Source organism: Balaenoptera musculus, chromosome 8, assembly GCF_009873245.2.
Source record: "Balaenoptera musculus isolate JJ_BM4_2016_0621 chromosome 8, mBalMus1.pri.v3, whole genome shotgun sequence".
NCBI classification, from domain to species: domain Eukaryota; kingdom Metazoa; phylum Chordata; class Mammalia; order Artiodactyla; family Balaenopteridae; genus Balaenoptera; species Balaenoptera musculus.
In genome coordinates, this window is record NC_045792.1 from 86592515 (window position 1) to 86609164 (window position 16650).

The 16650-nt window shown below is 40.3% G+C and overlaps 1 protein-coding gene across 3 annotated transcripts in view; it reads left to right on the forward strand.

Annotated features, from left to right (window-relative positions):
- The window catches only part of LDLRAD3 (low density lipoprotein receptor class A domain containing 3), a 258649-nt gene that overhangs the window by 116582 nt on the left and 125417 nt on the right, over positions 1-16650 (forward strand). The window lies entirely within an intron of this gene.

Here is a 16650-nt window from a genome sequence, read left to right on the forward strand (position 1 = left end):
TTGAAAGTGATGAAAGGGAAAAACCTACAATGAAGATTACCCAGCAAGGATCTCATTGAGATTCTATGGAGAAATTAAAACCTTTACAGACAAGCAAATCTAAGAGAACTCAGCACCACCAAACCAGCTTTACAACAAATGCTAAAGGAACTTCTCTAGGCAGGAAGCACAAGAGAAGGAAAAGACCTACAATAACAAACCCAAAGCAATTAAGAAAATGGTAATAGGAACATAAATATCAATAATTACCTTATATGTAAATGGATTAAATGCTCCAACCAAATGACATAGACTGGCTGAATGGATACAAAAATAAGACCTGTATATATGCTGTCTACAAGAGACCAACTTCAGGGCAAAGGACACATACAGACTGAAAGTGAGGGGATGGAAAAAGATATTCCATGCAAATGGAAAACAGAAGAAAGCTGGAGTAGCAATTCTCATATTAGACAAAATAGGCTTTAAAATAAAGACGATTACAAGAGACAAAGAAGGACACTACATAATGATCAGGGGATCAATCTAAGAAGAAGATATAACAACTGTAAATATTTATGCACCCAACATAGGAGCACCTCAATACATAAGGCAAATTCTAACAACCATAAAAGGGGAAATCGACAGTAACACAATCATAGTAGGGGACTTTAACACCCCAGTTTCACCAATGGACAAATCATCCAAAATGAAAATAAATAAGGAAACACAAGCTTTAAATGACGCATTAAACAAGATGGACTTAATTGATATTTATAGGACATTCCATCCAAAAACAATAGATACACTTTCTTCTCAAGTGCTCATGGAACATTCTCCAGGATAGATCATATCTTGGGTCACAAATCAAGCCTTGGCAAGTTTAAGAAAATCGAAATCATATCAAGCATCTTTTCTGACCACAATGCTATAAGACTAGATATCAATTACAAGAGAAAAACTGTAAAAAATACAAACACATGGAGGCTAAACAATACACTACTAAATAACCAGGAGGTCACTGAAGAAATCAAAGAGGAAATCAAAAAATACCTAGAAAAAAATGACAGTGAAAACACGATGACCCAAAACCTATGGGATGCAGCAAAAGCAGTTCTAAGAGGTAAGTTTATAGCAATACCATCCTACCTCAAGAAACAAGAAACATCTCAAATAAACAACCTAATCTTACACCTAAAGCAATTAGAGAAAGAAGAACAAAAAATACCCCAAAGTTAGCAGAAGGAAAGAAATCATAAAGAACAGAGCAGAAAGAAATGAAGGAAACAATAACAAACATCAATAAAACTAAAAGCTGGTTCTTTGAGAAGATAAACAAAATTGATAAATCATTAGTCAGACTCATCAAGCAAAAGAGGGAGAAGACTCAAATCAACAGAATTAGAAAAGAAAAAGGAGAAGTAACAACTGACACTGCAGAAATACAAAGGATCAGGAGAGATTACTACAAGCAACTCTATGCCAATAAAATGGATAACCTGGAAGAAAGGGACAAATTCTTAGAAAAGCACAACCTTCCGAAACTGAACCAGGAAGAAATAGAAAATATAAACAGACCAATCACAAGCACTGAAATTGAGACTGTGATTAAAAATCTTCTAACAAACAAAAGCCCAGGACCAGATGGCTTCACAGGTGAATTCTATCAAACATTTAGAGAAGAGCTAACACCTATCCTTCTCAAACTCTTCCAAAATATAGCAGAGGGACAAACACTCCCAAACTCATTCTACGAGGCCACCATTACCCTGATACCAAAACCAGACAAAGATGTCACAAAAAAAGAAAACTACAGGCCAATATCACTGATGAACATAGATGCAAAAATTCTCAACAAAATACTAGCAAACAGAATCCAAGAGCACATGAACAGGACCATACACGATGATCAAATGGGGTTTATCCCAGGAATGCAAGGATTCTTCAGTATATGCAAATCAATCAATGTGATACACCATATGAAGAAATTGAATGATGAAAACCATATGGTAATCTCAATAGATGCAGAAAACCTTTTGACAAAACTCAACATCCATTTATGATAAAAACCCTCCAGAAAGTAGGCATAGAGGGACCTTACCTCAACATAATACAGGTCATATATGACAAACCCACAGCCAACATTGTTCTCAATGGTGAAAAACTGAAACCGTTTCCACTAAGATCAGGAACAAGACAAGGTTGCCCACTCTCACCACTGTTATTCAACATAGTTTTGGAAGTGTTAGCCACAGCAGTCAGAGAAGAAAAAGAAATAAAAGGAATCCAAATCAGAAAAGAAGAAGTAAAACTGTCACTGTTTGCAGATGACATGATACTATACATAGAGAATCCTAAAGATGCTACCAGAAAACTACTAGAGCTAATCAATGAATTTGGTAAAGTAGCAGGATACAAAATTAATGCACAGAAATCTCTTGCATTCCTATACAGTAATGATGAAAAATCTGAAAGAGAAATTATGGAAACACCCCCATTTACCACTGCAACAAAAAGAATAAAATACCTAGAAATAAACCTACCTAAGGAGACAAAAGACCTGTATGCAGACAACTACAGGACACTGATGAAAGAAATTAAAGATGATACAAACTGATGGAGAGATATACCATGTTCTTGAATTGGAAGAATCAATATTGTGAAAAGGATTCTACTACCCAAAGCAATCTACAGATTCAATGCAATCCCTATCAAACTACCAATGTCATTTTTCACAGAACTAGAACAAAAAATTTGGCAATTTGTATGGAAACAGAAAAGATCCTGAATAGCCAAAAGCAATCTTGAGGAAGAAAAACGGAGCTGGAGGAATCAGGCTCCATGACTTCAGACTATACTATAAAGCTATAGTAATCAAGACAGTATGGTACTGGCACAAAAACAGAAATACAGATCAATGGAACAGGATAGAAAGCCCAGAGATAAACCCACGCACATATGGTAACCTTATCTTTGATAAAGGAGGCAAGAATATCCATTGGAGAAAAGACAGCTTCTTCAATAAGTGGTGCTGGGAAAACTGGACAGCTATGTGTAAAAGAATGAAATTAGAACACTCCCTAACACCATACACAAAAAATAAACTCAAAATGGATTAAAGACCTAAATGTAAGGTCAGACACTATAAAACTCTTAGAGGAAAGCATAGGCAGAACACTCTATGACATAAATCACAGCAACATCCTTTTTGACCCACCTCCTAGAGAAATGGAAATAAAAACAAAAATAAACAAATGGGATCTAACGAAACTTAAAAGCTTTTGCACAGCAAAGGAAACCATAAACAAGACGAAAAGACAACCCTCAGAATGGGAGAAAATATTTGCAAATGAAGCAACTGACAAGGGATTAATCTCCAAAATATACAAGCAGCTCATGCAGCTCAATATGAAAAAAACAAACAACCCAATCCAAAAATGGGCAGAAGACCTGAATAGACATTTCTCCAAAGAAGGTATACAGATTGCCAACAAACACATGAAAAGATGCTCAACATCACTAATCATTAGAGAAATGCAAATCAAAACCACAATGAGGTATCACCTTACTCCAGTCAGAATGGCCATCATCAAAAAATCTACAAACAATAAATGCTGGAGAGGGTGTGGAGAAAAGGGAACCCACTCGCACTGTTGGTGGGAATGTAAATTGATACAGCCACTATGCAGAACAGTATGGAGGTTCCTTAAAAAACTAAAAATAGAACTACCATACGACCCAGCAGTTCCACTACTGGGCATATACCCTGAGAAAACCATAATTCAAAAAGTCATGTACCATAATGTTCATTGCAGCACTATTTACAATAGGCAGGATATGGAAGCAACCTAAGTGTCCATCGACAGATGAATGTATAAAGAAGAAGTGGCACATATACACAATGGAATATTACTCAGCCATAAAAAGAAATGAAATTGAGTTATTTGTAGTGAGGTGGATGGACCTAGAGTCTGTCATACAGAGTGAAGTAAGTCAGAAAGAAAAAAAACAAATACCATATGCTAACACATATATATGGAATCTAAAAAAAAAAAAAGGTTCTGAAGAACTTAGGGGCAGGGCAGGAATAAAGACGCAGACATAGAGAATGGACTTGAGGACATGGGGTGGGGGGGAAGCTGGGACGAAGTGAGAGAGTGGCATGGACATATATACACTACCAAATGTAAAATAGATAGCTAGTGGGAAGCAGCCGCATAGCACAGGGAGATCAGCTCTGTGCTTTGCGACCACCTAGAGGGGTGGGATAGGGAGGTTGGGAGGGAGACGCAAGAGGGAGGGGATATGGGGATATATGTATATGTATAGCTGGTTCACCTTGTTATACAGCAGAAACTAACACAACATTGTAAAGCAATTATACTCCAATAAAGATGTTAAAAAAAAAAAAAAAAAGAATATGCTCCTGGAAAAAAATCCAAATAGTATAGAAAGCTAAAGTGTGCCTTGACTTGTGACCCCCTGATTCCTTTTACCTGGTATATAATATTCCATGGTATCAATACACAGACAGACAGACACACACACACACCTCCTCTTGTTCTCTCTACCCCACCTGCCTCTTAGCAGTCTTGGTGTTGAAGCTCACCTCACTACTCCTTGGCCTGGATATACTGGTCCCTTCCTTGGCAGCATCTCTGTGTCCACATCCACACTCAGCAGCTTCAGTGACCTTCAGGTGTCCCTTTCCCACCTTTCACACTGTTCCAGCTCCCCCAGCAATTTGCTTTGTACCTGCTTCTGGTCCCTCTGGTCACTGTTCAGTTTATTCTTTTTCTTTTCCCCTTCATTGTTTAGGCTGCTGGAGCCTTTCTAACTGTAGTTGGCTCTTGACAAATTTACACATTTACCTAATGCACTTATATATTTTAATAACCCTTTTCTCTTCTGATTATTGTAAAGAACTTGTGAAATATAGAAAAGTATAAAGAGGAAAGCAAAAATGCCTAGAAGGCAATGCTGTTAATATGTGGGTTATTTTGTGATAGTCATCCCCCCTACCCTATCTATCTATCTATGTATCTATCTATCTATCTACCTATCATCTATCTCTCTAATATGCTTAATTGAGATGTCCTCTTCATTGTGACCATTTTCTCATGTTATTAATTTTTTTCGAAACATAAGTTTTAATGACTTCAGGGATTGTTTTGATAAACTGATTTTCCCTTACCCTGTTGGTTCTATTTTAAGTCCTTGAGGAGGAGAGTGACTATCTCCTATGTTCTTTTATGTCTTTCCAGGGAACAATCATTGCTGTACTGTCCCAAGAGGGACACAGAGAGTTTATAACTCTCCTGTGTGCATTCTCCTGTTGCCTTATTTCATCTTCTGGGTCTCAAATGGCAGAGATATGGCAGAGCTGCTAGATTGCTGAATGGTTAGTAAGTAGAGTGGCTGAACCCCAGCTTAGCGAGGAGGGTGCATATCACTAACAGGGTAGGGGCCTGACTGAGCAAAATGAGTCTGGAGCTGGGGTCTGGCCTCAGATTTGTGTTCTGCCCAAGGGAAGCACCAGTTGAGCTTCTTACATAATCTCCTTGCACAGTGGTTTTCTCTAGAATGGAGGTACTGACAGCCTGCTTTCCAGGTTTGTTGTGAGGGTTAGATGAGATAATATCTGAAGAGTGCTTAGTGTGGTACTAAGTACTGTCCATGGGGATCTTATCACGGAAGGGGGGAATTTTATATATATCATCATACATATGTACTAGAGAGTAATTCAATGGCAATAAAAGCAAGTGTGATGCATTACAGTATGTACATTCTAAATGATTGTGCCATCCTGTGTACTCTTTGCCATAATTAAAAACCCTGTATGATTAAATGTTTGGATATTGATCTTTAACTGTCTAAATGAGTAAATTATATTCATTCTAAATTAAGCCAATGAGGATTAAGCCAGCATTTTCCTCTGGCATATCTGCCATTTGAAAAGAGTGGTTCTAACTCACTGTTCTGAAAACTGGTAAATAAAAGGAAAGAATCAAGCATTTATCCTCCCTTTCATATATGAATTACGCTTCTGAGTAATTAAATAGCTGACTTAGGAAAGTTCTTTTCTATTGAAGAATACCAGCTAATAGAAGAATGAGAGAATTAGAGTATGTCTATTTTATAACCCCTAATGAAGAAGTGGATCATCAAATGGCTGCTAAAACCATTAGATGAAAAATTGAAAGGGAGCTTTATAATGTATGGATCAGGCAGAAAAGTCCCGAAATGGGCAGTCAATCTTCTCACAGACGACTTTGAATCAGTATTGCATCACTTCAAGTGGATTGTAGACACCTTATCACTCTGTGGATCTCTTTGTATTATAGTTGTCTTAAATAGTCCATCTTCATGCTTTAAAAATCCCAAAAGACAATGTTTTAATGTTTGCTTTAACTTTTCAAGTATGTTTAAAAGAACTCCAGAGGAGAAGAATCGTCTATTATATTTACCCAGATATTTACCATTTTGGTTGCTCTTCCTTCATTCCTGATGTTCCAGGTTTTTTTTCTGGTATCATTTTCCTTCTGTCTGAAGAACTTCCTTTAGCAGTTCTTTTAAAGCAGGTCTGCTGGCAACAAATTCTCTTAATTTTCCTTCATCTGAGAATGTCTTTATTTCACCTGCTTTCCTAAAGGATATTTTTACTGCATATAGAATTCTGGGGTGGCAGTTCTTTTCTTTAAAGCACTTTAAAAATGTTGTGCCACTTCCTCTGGCTTCTCTTGTTTCCAGTGAGAAATTTGCAGTTATTTTAAACTGTTTTCCCTTAGAGAATACACCACTTTTCTCTGGCTGCTTTGAAGATTTGTTTTGTTTTGTTTTTAGTTTTTACCACTTAGATGACAGTGTGTCTTAGATGACAATGTGTCTGGGTACGTGGATTTCTTTGTTTATCCTGTTTAGGGTTCTCTTTGAATCTGTAGGGTTTTGTCTTTTGCCGTACTTAGTACATTTTCAACTATTCTCTCTCTCTTTTTTAAAATTGAAATATAGTTGATTTACAATCAATCCTCTTTCTCTTTTTCTTGTGGGATTCTGATAACAATTTTAGGTCCCTGAAACTCTGTTCATTTTTTAATCAATCTTTTTTCTTTTTATTATCCAGATTGGATAATTTCTATTACTCTTTTGTCAGGTTTACTTTTTCCTCTGTCATCTCCAATCTACTTTCAAGCCCATACAATGTGGCTCTTTTTTACTTTGGTTACTATATTTTTCAGTTCTGAAATTTCATTTTGGTTTTTCTTTACATCTTGTGTTCCTTTGCTGAGACTTTCTATTTTCCATTTGTTTTGAGAGTGTTTGTGATTGCTTGTTAGTATTTGTATAATCGCTGCTTTAAAGTCTTTGTCACAAAATTCCAACATCTGCCTTATCTTGCTGTTGGTGTCTGTTGATTATCCTTTCCCATGAGAGTTGAGATTTTCCTGTTTTTTCATATGACAAGTAATTTTGGATTATAGTTTGATTATTTTGATTACTATGTATGACACTTTGGGTTTTGTTTAAATCCCACAGAGAAGGCTTATATTTTTGTTTTAGTGGACAAATGACCCTGTTGGGTCAGGCCACAAGTTCTAACAGCTCTCTGGAAGGGCAGTAAAGCCCTCAGTGGGCTGGAGTCGCAGTTGTTTTTAGACTACTTTTGCAGTGCCGCTTGGACCTGTTCTGTGTCTGCACCTCCCAGTGGCCAGTCTGGGACCTGGGCAGTGGTCTATGCGTTTAGTTCTTACCATCTTTGGTGTGCTGATTAGGACCAGATCCATGCATGTGCATCTTGGGAATCAGCTTCGGAGTTCAAAAACAACTTTATGAAGTTTATTTCCCAAGTTCCTCCCTCTCCATGATCTCTCTGATATTTGCCAGTTTCCTGGGAGTCTGAGAGGGGAAAAAGATGGTAAACTTAGCACCATTTCAGTGCTAGTTCAAATTTTGGTCTTCTTCCACAGTTGGTCTGCTCCAATTTACTTTTCAGAATCTAAAAATAGCTGTTACATGTATTCTGTCTAGGTTTTCTTTAGCTGCACTCAGTGGGAGAGCCAGGGTGTGGTGTGATTGCTGCATCTGACCTGGAATTGGATCCTCCCACAAGTCAGTTTGAGCATCACAAGAAAAGAGACAACCAGATACCTTCTGGTTGTCTACCTTCTGGTTGTCTGCCTTCTGATACAACCCAAAAGGAACACACATCACCACTCGATGGTGTTTCTGCCCCCAAACATCCAACCTGAATCTGATTGAGCCTCTTAGTCTGTCTTAGTCAATTCAGGCTGCTATAATAAAATACCATACACTGGGTGGCATACGCAACAGAAACTTACTTCTCACAGATCTGGAAGTCCAGGATCAGAGTACCAGCATGGTCGGGTTGGTGGTGTGGACCCTCTCTCTGGTCATAACCTTACATGGCCTTCCTTGGTGTGTGCACACAGAGAAATCCTCCTCCTCATCTTATAAGGGCACTTATCCCATCATGAGAACATCACCCTCATGACCTCATCTAACCCTAAGCACCTCCCAAAGACCCCACCTCCTAATTCCATCCATTAGGGGTTAGGGTTTCCACATATGAATTTGGGGGGACACGAACATGCAGTTCTTAACACTAACCACTAGTTTACAGGAAATTCAGGGACAGAGGAACATGTTAGTGACCCCGTGGGTAGATAAACTGCTGGATCCGGAATGTGGAATATTCTCCACCACTCAGTTTCAGCCACAAATAAATTCTAAGAAAAGAAATTAGAAGGGGGAGCCTACAGATTCAAAGAGACTGAGAGACAAGCCAACCAAATGTAATATGTGGACCTTGTTTCAACCCTGATTCAAACAAACCAACTGTTAAAAAAATTGAGATAGTTGGGAAATCTTGAATTGTGGTTGTATATCTAATGATATTAAGGCATTATTATTAATTTTTTAAGTTTAAGGATGGCGTTCTGTTTATTATTTTTAAAAAGTCCTTATCTTTGAGAAACATATACCGGAGTATATGAAAGTGAAATTACATGGTATCTAGGATGTGCTTCAAGCCTTTCCTCTGGGGTGGGGTAGGGGTGGGGGGGTGGATAGTGGGTGAGGTAGGACTGAAACAGATTTGTCAGCGTATTGGTAATTTTTTTTCATTTTAATTATGGGTTTATTGCTTAGACACTGGAAAATAAATTTTTTTCTTTCTTTTTTTAATTGAAGTATAGTTGATTTACATTGTTGTGTTAGTTACTGCTGAACAGCAAAGTGATTCATTATACATATATATACATTCTTTTTTTTAAAATATTCTTTTCCATTATGATTTATCATAGGATATTGAATATAGTTCCCTGTGCTATACAGTTGGACCTTGTTGTTTATCCATTCCATATATAAAAGCTTACATCTGCTAACCCCGACCTCCCACTCCATCCCTTCCCCAACCCCCTCCCCCTTGGCAACCACAAGTCTGGTCTCTATGTCCGTAGTTCTGTTTCTGTTTCATAGATAGGTTCATTTGTGTCATATTTTTAGATTCCACATATAAGTGATATCATATGGTATTTGTCTTTCTCTTTCTGACTCACTTCACTTAGTATGATAATCTCTAGTTGCATCCGTGTTGCTGCAAATGACATTATTTCATTCTTTTTATGGCTGAGTAGTATTCCATTGTATACATGTACCACATCTTCTTTATCCATTTATCTGTCGATGGACATTTAGGTTGTTTCTATGTCTTGGCTATTGTGAATAGTGCTGCTATGAACATAGGAGTGCATGTATCTTTTTGAATTATAGTTTTGTCTGGATACATGCCCAGGAGTGGGGTTGCTGGATCATATGGTAATTCTATTCTTAGTTTTCTGAGGAACCTCCACACTGTCTTGCACAGTGACTGTACCAACTTACATTCCCACCAACAGTGTAGGAGCGTTCCCTTTTCTCCACACCCTCTCCAGCATTTGTTGTTTGTAGACTTTTTAATGATGGCCATTCTGACTGGTGTGAGGTGGTGCCTCCTTGTAGTTTTGATTTGCATTTCTCTAACAGTTAGTGATGTTCAGCATCTTTTCATGTGCTTCTTGGCCATCTGTATGTCTTCTTTGGAGAAATATCTATTTAAGTCTTCTGCCCATTTTTGGATTGTAATGGTAATTATTAAAGCCAGGTGATTGAAACACAGGGGTTCCCTATGCCAGTCTCTATTTTTGTATGTAACTGGAATTTTCCATAATAAAATGGTAAAAAGAAATAAAAGATAAAGGAGCAGTTTTGTTGGGCGATGTCTTGACTTCAGCAAATAACTGGAGAGTCATATTTTTAAAGAACTTTATTTCTGTGGACGTGTTTTCCACTGTTTGCATTCATTTTGCAAGAGGAAGGATAAGCAAGGACCAGTGTTTCCTTCTAGAGGATCACAGTGCTGAGATTTTGCCCTTTCGCTTCCTTCCTTTCTCCTTTTTACTGTGTTTGGCCTCTTCCTCCTGCCTTGGGCTCAGACATCCTTGGCTGGAGGTGAAGCCCTGGACGGGCTGGCAGCACAGCTCTCCCCATGTCCTCCGTCAGGGAGGACAAGGACTCCTTCCAGGAACTGAGATACGGCAGAGCAGTCTGGGTGACCACGGTGGAAAATTCTTTCAAGTGGGATCTTCTGCTGCTGTTTTCAACATAGTTGTGCTCAGAAAACCCGCTGTGTACTGGACTGTGTTTCTCCCACTGCTGATGAATTCTTGCCTGTCCCCCTAAAGAGCTGAATTGCTCAGCCAGTGCGTCTATATTTTGTAATCACGGAGCCCCTTGGTGCTTGTGTATTTCTGTAGCTTTATTCATGTCACCCTAGATTAGATTCCACACGTCTTCTTCACCCCTCAGCAGATCCATGAGTGGAAGCCTCAGGGAGCTGTGCCTCACGTCGGAGGGGCTGGGTGAACAGAGGAGCGGGAGGGTGCTTACACCCTATGCTTCTAAGCTCCATCAGCAAGGTCCCCTTAAAGGCTCCTGTATGACCTGCTTCCTTAGGGAGTTGTTCCTGGTCTGCCGAGCCTAGGCTGGTCATTCTGTGTGTTGGCACGCCATCTTGGGCCTCCTCCAAAGAAATGTCAGCTCATCAGAGACCTGCCCTGAACACCCTGTAAAGATAACTCCTCTCCTCTCGTCTCCCACTCTGTCTCCTTCCCCTGATTCACTCTTCTCCTCTGCACTTACCACCACTTTTTGTTTATTTTCTCCCTTCTCTGCTACACCGTGATGGCCGTGAGATGGTATTGTTGCATGGTTCACAGCTGTACTCCCAGTGCCAAGTGTATGGTCTGGCTCAGCCTTAGCACAGGATAAATGCATGTGGGATAAATTACACTTCTCATGCTTTATCTTCAGTGCACATTGACCTGCCTGTCTCCCCACTAGAGTGTAAGCTCTTTAAGAACAGACTGGGTTTTCTTTTATCCCCAGTGCCTAGTAGAGTGCTTCATTTATAGGCAATACTAAATATCTGTGGAATGAGTGGATCAAGCAACTAATCAAACAGAGGGTTAAAGAAGAAGACAGACGGTCAGGATATATTCTCAACATGGGGATGTCTTGGCCCTCTCCTTTGGTTTCAGATGTACACCCAGAGGGCACATTTAGGCTGCACATTGTTCATTCACCCCAGCTCCTGCCTTCTTTCAGACTCTCACTCTCTTTCTGCAGTTTCTGTGCAGACACCCTGCAAGATGCTGCAGGGGATATAGAGATGGGTCAGATGCAGGACCCTGGCAATGTTGAGGTGATCCTCAAGCAAGGGAGACAGAAAGAGTCATACCCAAATAAATACAATATGGGTTGACAGTGGAGAGTGCTGTGGGAACCACTGATGGGAGAGATTATTTCCCTCTGGGCTCATCAGTGGGAGTTGTTGAAGGAGATGGACCTAGGAAGATGGGTGCCATTTAAAAGTTGGCAGTACAGTTCCATGGAGTCTTTTAGGCTAAGGGCTCAGCAGTCGCAGGGAGGTATGCAGACTGTGCAGAGCATAAGAAGCCACTTGGCTGACAATGACTGAGTACTTACTATGTATATGGCACATTTCTATATGCTTTATACGTGTGATATTTTAGGCTGATAACATTATGACTCCCTTTTTGTAGATAAGGAAATGAGACATAGAAAGGTTAAATAACTTGCCTAAGGTCACACAGTAAGTGACAGAGTTGTAACATCAACCTAGGCAGTATAAATCCAGGGTCTGAACTCTTAACCACTATACTGTGTATCCCCAATGATAATTATTATTACAAGCATTTATTGAGCACCTGCTGTGGGCCACATGTGATTCTCAGTTATTCAGGTGCATTAACTTTTTTTTTTCTTAATTTTTGTTGGAGTATAGTTGATTTACAATGTTGTGTTAGTTTCAGGTGAGTGAAAGTGAGTCAGTTATACATATACATATAAACACTGGTTTTTTTAGATTCTTTTCCCATATAGGCCATTACAGAGTATTGAGTAGAGTTCCCTGTGCTATACAGTAGGTCCTTATTATTATAGTTATGTATCTTATATATAGTAGTGTGTGTATGTCAATCCCAATCTTGCAATTTATCCCTCCCCACCCTTACCCCCTGGTAACAAGTTTGTTTTCTACATCTGTAACTCTATTTCTGTTTTGTAGATACGTTCATTTGTACCCTTTTTAAAACTTTTTTATTTTTATTTTATATTTTTATTTATTTTTTCTTTTTTAGATTCTATTCCCATATAGGTCGTTACAGAGTATTGAATAGAGTTCCCTGTGCTATACAGTAGGTCCTTATTAGTTATCTATTTTATATACAGTAGTGTGTGCATGTCAATCCCAATCTCCCAATTTATCCCTCCCCCCGCCCCCCCTTGGTAACCATAAGTTTGTTTTCTACATCTGTGACTCTATTTCTGTTTTGTAAATAGGTTCATTTGTATCGGGTGCATTATCTTAATTTTCACAAAATCTTAAGACAGAGGCACTATTCTTATTTTCATTTTACAGAAAAAGAAATTGAGGCTGAAAGAAGTTAAAGAATTTTCCTAATGTCATGTGGCTAGTGAGTGGTAGAGCTGAAATTTGAACCCAGGTGGACTTCTTACCCTCACTGCCAATCATTACAGAAAAATGTACGCTCGGAAGGGTAGGCTGGGGCAGGTCATGAAAAGTTAAGAGTCTGGTTAATAAGTACCAGGGATGTAATGTACAACATGATACATATCATTAATGCTGCTATACGTTATATATAAAAGCTGTTAAGAGAGTCAATCCTAACAGTTTTCATCACAAGGAAAAAAATTATTTTCTAGTTATTTAATTTTGTATCTATATGAGATAATGGATGTTCACGAAACTTATTGTGATAATCATTTCATGATGTATGTGAATCAGATCATCGTGCCGTACAACAACGTATACAGTGCTGTATGTTAATCATATCTCAATAAAACTGGAAGAGGAAAAAAAGTTAACAATCTAGGATTGTATTTTATACGCAACGAGGAGCAGTTGATTCTGAGCTGAGTGCAGAGCGAGGAGAGGGAGAAGGGCAAGCATGGCTGGAGCCTGGGGAGCTGGGACGTGGTGGTCCCTTTAGTGGAAGTGGATCCAAGGAGAGAGGGAGAGGTTGGGGAGAGAGGGAAGGATGTCAGTTTCAGACATGCAGAGCTTGAGGTGAGGGGGCCTTAGGCAGAGGTGTCCACGAAGCATCAGGAGAAAGAGGATTATCGCTGGAGGGAAGATTTGGGGAGCCATCCACAGAAGGGTGGTGGTTGAAGCGGTGAAGTCGAAATTGGCGGGAGACAGGCTGGGGGGTTGGACCAGGAGGTAGCCAGGCCCAGGACACCTTTACAAGGAGGAGGAAACAAACGGCCATTAGCAATGAATCAGGGTCTGCCACTGCCACTGCCACTGCGCTGCCTCTCAAAGGGTTGTGAAAGTTCCGATCCTTCGGGTCCTTAGAGGCTGGGGAAAAGGCAGACGGGGTTGAGGAACCTTTGCCTCCTCCTGCTTGACCAGAGTGGTGGCCCCTCCCCTCCTGCAGACTCGGAAGACGGAAGACGGCTGCACATGGCCCTGATCTGTCTCGGGGGCCAAGGGCCGCTGGGAGAGGTCCTGTGGGGTGGACTCTGAAAGGAAGGCAAGAACTTGCAGCTGGCTGCAGACAAGCCACCTCTTCTTTGAAGGTCCAGGCTGCCAGCATTTTCCAGGCCACAAAGGAGCAGTGCTTGTTAATGGGTCGGATGATTTGCAGAGAGGCTTGGGGCCAGGCATCCTCCGTCCTGGAACAGAGGAAGTCTCGGAGCAGCTCCATCTCCCCCAGTTGCCTGGTTCCCAGGGAAACGGGGGCTGGGAAGACAAGATCCCCACGGAGACCATGAGGTTGGGATGCTTGGCGAGGAAGTGGGCGGGCAGCACCGTGGGATGGGGCGCAGATGGGGGATGTGGGGGCTGGTGGCCAGGAGGTCCTCATTGATGTGTTTTGTCAAGAACCCTTTGAGGTGGGGGAGGGGCCGACTTCACAGACTTGAAATGGATTAAAGGCGACATTTCCTACGTCCCGCTGGAGACAGATTGCTTCATTTCCTGTCTTGAAGCCGGTCAGTTGCTTTTGGATGACTGCAGTGGGCCCTGGGTCCTTTCCTTCAGATGTGGTTGAGGTGAATGCCACCAGTTTAATTAACCACTGAGCTTAACCTTCTCGCTCCTCCCTCCCCTTGGCAGGGAGAGACAACTTCTCTTTCCTGAGTACTGTGGGCTGGGAAACAGATTCTTAGATCTCTGTGTTTGTGGTGGCAATAATAGCTGGGGAACTTTGGAGTCGCGGTTGAATTTTTGAAGTTAACTCTGCGGACAGTTTTCCATCCTTATTGAAATCAATACTATAAAATGCAATGTTCCTCTTCCTAGTTAAGCGTAAAATAATACATTTTTTCAGTGACTGGGAAACCTCAGGAAGGACAAAGAAAACATACATATGGAGCACATTAAATATTGCTAGAAGATGCAGAGATATAACATCCCAAAGCAGGAAGCGTTTCGTGGTCGGTTAATGGGCCGCCTGTTGATCAGTTATGTTTCAGGGTCCTGGGTGAGGATCCACGGCATCACAGAAACCCCTAAGACTTGACTTCTGTCCCCACCAGAGCCTATAGGGTTGGTCCACCATACATGCACCCTGAAATCTGGCTTAAGCCGGGTAAATGCTGCAGAGGTCCTGGAAGAAATATAGTGAAACTTGAGCTGTCTGGGGTCTTTGGGGAGATTTTACTCTGGGTAAGTGAGTGTGCCTCTGACGGGGATCTCCTCTTGGCTTCCTCAGTGTCTACCTCTGTTGGTGACGGTGCAGGGCCGTTCTTAGGAATGTTAGTTTTTAGACTGGGCTGTAATACAGGGTTGCCTTTGGCTCCTTTTAGAACTTTCTGGTCCCTTTTGAAGCTATCTTAGGCTGCTCTGCTTTTGGAATTCTTCAGGTGGCTTTTTATAGCTTTGTGGTCCCCTCCCATGGTTGTCAACTTTTATTTCTTGCTGGCAGTTTGTCTGCAGGTTGGCAACGGCGTCCTCTCTCCCTTCTAATTTGCCGTGTCCTTGGGAACTGGAACACAAACCTTGTTGGAATTTACATAACCGGAGAATCAACAGACCTGGGGGAGGGGAAGGCTGGAGGGCCCTTCCTGAGGACACCCCCAGCACTTAAAGGACAACAACATCCCGAAGTGTGTTTTGATGGTTCGGAGGCCTTTTTCTGGCTTGCTGCTGGGTTTGGGGAGGTTCCTCTAGCATCCTCTGCCTCTGTTTCTCTGCCCTGCATTGGGGGTGGGGGGACATAGTGTTTTATGAGGAGCCCTTGACAAGGAGGAATCCCAGGTGTGTCTGTTTACCAGCGTGTACCTGTGTTCTCTGAGCAACAGGGCACCTAAGCGTGAAAGATACTGAAGACAGGGGTTTGTGAGCCAGAGAGAATTTTGTGGGAAAAGAGAAAAGGAAAAGGAAAGTGAGTGATCACTGAGACATCTCTGCCAGACTAGACTCTTAGAAACTTTTAGTGGAGTCTTTCCAACATACTGAAAAGGAAAAATAAAATTAAATGAACACCTGTGTTTCCCAACAGCCTGTTTTAAAAATCATATTACCTATAGTGATGGTTAAATTATTATAACTATATTAACAATAGTTAATAATACTATACTATATTATATAATAATAATAATACATTATAATATTATAACTATATTAACTATGGTTAATACTACCATATTGTGTATTTGAAAGTTGCTAAGAGAGTAGATCCTAAAAGTTTTCATCACAAAAGAGATTTTGTAACTATGTGTGGTGATGGGTGTTGACTTACTGTGGTGATCATTTTGCAGTATATACATATATCAAATCATTCTGTTGTACACGTGAAACTAATATAATATTATTATATGTCAATTATATCTCAGTGAAAAAAGTCATATTACCATATTGCCTTATTTGTTTCAGATTTTTAAAATAATAAAGTGTTCCCAAATATTATAAGTCTACAGTACACCCCTTTCTGACCCTATCCTTCTCCCTTCTCTCCAGAGGCATCCATTGTCCTGAAGTTAAGGTTGTTTCTTCCAATGCAAGTATATATTTTTGTATCTTCAATAATTGATAGTATTCTTTTGCATGGGTAACGTCATCTAATT